Genomic DNA, 3858 nt, shown 5'->3' on the forward strand with positions numbered 1-3858 from the left:
AGGATGATCAATGGAAACAGGATGCACCTGAGCTCAATTTAGAGTCTAATAGCAAAGGGTCTGAGTACTAATATAAATGGGAATTTTAGTTTGAATAAATGTGCAACATTTCTAAAAACCTGTTTATGCTTTGTCATTATGGGGCTATTGTGTGTAGATTGCTGAGGATTTATGTTTTACTTAATCCATTTTAGAATAAGGCTGTAGTGTAACAAAAGTCAAGGGGTCTGAATACCTTCCGAAGGCACTGTATATATATTTAAATTTTTTACGGCTTTTACCCTTCAACTCCATCCTTTTTTTTTGTGCAAACAGGATGAAAAGAACCAGATGATGACGACCAACGTCTGGGTGAAACAAGTACGTTCGAATCAAATGCAGAGCTCCATTTTACATTAACTGGACCACAGAATTCAATAGAACACAAATAGAATATAATATAATTGATCTCTATGAACTATAATTTAAAAAAAATAATTATAATTAGGTGGGTGCTTATCTAAGTGTGTATTATATGCATGTGTGAAATGAAAATGTATTTTTTACATATGCCAACACACCCTCGGAGAGTGCGGTCACGGCAAGAGCAATTGGCATGATAGTATTGCACATTTACCTTTGACATATATTATTTGTAATGTAACGTGCCTGCATGAATAGAACATTTCATCTTCATTCCCCGCAGGAGTGGAATGATTATAAACTCCGCTGGAACCCAGAGGAGTACGAGAATGTCACCTCCATCCGCATCCCGTCGGAAATCATCTGGAGGCCTGATATTGTGCTTTATAACAAGTAAAGTACTTGTTTTTAGGCAATCCTTCACTTCAAACATGTTGCCTAAGGTGTACCGAAACTAACAGTGTAATAGTTTGACAGCTGGACAACAAGTCGTTATGAAAGACTTCAATATTGACTGATGCATATTCCGATTTTCGATTTTCGACTCGAAATTCTAATTCTCCTTTTTTGCTTAGTCTGTCCCTTAGTTCCACTCTGGGGAATCCCCATTGGGACCTGCATGAGTCAGCGTCCCCATCTCAAGGGTCATTCCAATAGTGAACATTTGGGGGGGGGATTTAGTAGTTATGCCCTCAGCCCCTCGCTTTTGCCCCCTCAAGTGTTCTCCAGAGTAGACTGATCATTAACGTTTGTCACCGTTATGGAGTGGAACCGAATGCGTGGACCGAACGAAAAAGGAAAACCAGAACCGGCTTATGTATATTGTCTTTTATAGACCACTAATTTAATTTCCGGCGCCGACAGAGATGGCCGCCTCGCTTCACGTTCCTAGGAAACAATGCAGTTTTGTTTTTTTACGTGTTATTTCTTACACTAGTACCCCAGGTCATCTTAGGTTTCATTACATACAGCCGAGAAGAACTACTGAATATAAGATCAGCGTCAACTCACCATCAGTACGACCAAGAATATGTTTTTCGCGATGCGGATCCTGTGTTCTGCCTTACAACCAGTGTAACGGAGTGGATCACATGCAGCGACCAAAAAAAAAAAAAACGACTCAGAAAAAGAGGGAAACAAAGCGGTCTTCTGGTCAGACTCCGGAGACGGGCACATCGTGCACCACTCCCTAGCATTCTTCTTGCCAATGTCCAGTCTCTTGACAACAAGGTTGATGAAATCCGAGCAAGGGTAGCATTCCAGAGGGACATCAGAGACTGTAACGTTCTCTGCTTCACGGAAACATGGCTAACTGGAGAGACGCAATCCGAAGCGGTGCAGCCAGCGGGTTTCTCCACGCATCGCGCCGACAGAAACAAACATCTTTCTGGTAAGAAGACGGGCGGGGGCGTATGCCTTATGGCCAACGTGACATGGTGTGATGAAAGAAACATACAGGAACTCAAATCCTTCTGTTCACCTGATTTAAAATTCCTCACAATCAAATGTAGACCGCATTATCTACCAAGAGAATTCTCTTCGATTATAATCACAGCCGTATATATCCCCCCCAAGCAGACACATCGATGGCTCTGAACAAACTTTATTTAACTCTCTGCAAACTGGAAACGATTTATCCGGAGGCTGCATTCATTGTAGCTGGGGATTTTAACAAGGCTAATCTGAAAACAAGACTCCCTAAATTTTATCAGCATATCGATTGCGCAACCAGGGGTGGAAAGACCCTGGATCATTGTTACTCTAACTTCCGCGACGCATATAAGGCCCTGCCCCGCCCCCTTTCGGAAAAGCTGACCACGACTCCATTTTGTTGATCCCTGCCTACAGACAGAAACTAAAACAAGAAGCTCCCACGCTGAGGTCTGTCCAACGCTGGTCCGACCAAGCTGACTCCACACTCCAAGACTGCTTCCTTCACGTGGACTGGGAGATGTTTCGTATTGCGTCAGACAACAACATTGACGAATACGCTGATACGGTGTGCGAGTTCATTAGAACGTGCGTTGAAGATGTCGTTCCCATAGCAACGATTAAAACATTCCCTAACCAGAAACCGTGGATTGATGGCAGCATTCGTGTGAAACTGAAGGCACGAACCACTGCTTTTAATCAGGGCAAGGTGTCTGGTAACATGACTGAATACAAACAGTGCAGCTATTCCCTCCGCAAGGCTATCAAACAAGCTAAGCGCCAGTACAGAGACAAAGTAGAATCTCAATTCAACGGCTCAGACACAAGAGGCATGTGACAGGGTCTACAGTCAATCACGGACTACAGGAATAAACCCAGCCCAGTCACGGACCAGGATGTCTTGCTCCCAGGCAGACTAAATAACTTTTTGCCCGCTTTGAGGACAATAAAGTGCCACTGACACGGCCTGCAACGGAAACATGCGGTCTCTCCTTCACTGCAGCCGAAGTGAGTAAGACATTTAAACGTGTTAACCCTCGCAAGGCTGCAGGCCCAGACGGCATCCCCAGCCGCGCCCTCAGAGCATGCGCAGACCAGCTGGCCGGTGTGTTTACGGACATATTCAATCAATCCCTATACCAGTCTGCTGTTCCCACATGCTTCAAGAGGGCCACCATTGTTCCTGTTCCCAAGAAAGCTAAGGTAACTGAGCTAAACGACTACCGCCCCGTAGCACTCACATCCGTCATCATGAAGTGCTTTGAGAGACTAGTCAAGGACCATATCACCTCCACCCTACCTGACACCCTTGACCCACTCCAATTTGCTTACCGCCCAAATAGGTCCACAGACGATGCAATCTCAACCACACTGCACACTGCCCTAACCCATCTGGACAAGAGGAATACCTATGTGAGAATGCTGTTCATCGACTACAGCTCGGCATTCAACACCATAGTACCCTCCAAGCTCGTCATCAAGCTCGAGACCCTGGGTCTCGACCCCGCCCTGTGCAACTGGGTACTGGACTTCCTGACGGGCCGCCCCCAGGTGGTGAGGGTAGGCAACAACATCTCCTCCCCGCTGATCCTCAACACTGGGGCCCCACAAGGGTGCGTTCTGAGCCCTCTCCTGTACTCCCTGTTCACCCACGACTGCGTGGCCATGCACGCCTCCAACTCAATCATCAAGTTTGCGGACGACACAACAGTGGTAGGCTTGATTACCAACAACGACGAGACGGCCTACAGGGAGGAGGTGAGGGCCCTCGGAGTGTGGTGTCAGGAAAATAACCTCACACTCAACGTCAACAAAACTAAGGAGATGATTGTGGACTTCAGGAAACAGCAGAGGGAACACCCCCCATCCACATCGATGGAACAGTAGTGGAGAGGGTAGCAAGTTTTAAGTTCCTCGGCATACACATCACAGACAAACTGAATTGGTCCACTCACACAGACAGCATCGTGAAGAAGGCGCAGCAGCGCCTCTTCAACCTCAGGAGGCTGAAGAAATTCGGCTTGT

This window comes from Oncorhynchus tshawytscha, linkage group LG16 (genome assembly GCF_018296145.1).
Source record: "Oncorhynchus tshawytscha isolate Ot180627B linkage group LG16, Otsh_v2.0, whole genome shotgun sequence".
Lineage (NCBI taxonomy): Eukaryota > Metazoa > Chordata > Actinopteri > Salmoniformes > Salmonidae > Oncorhynchus > Oncorhynchus tshawytscha.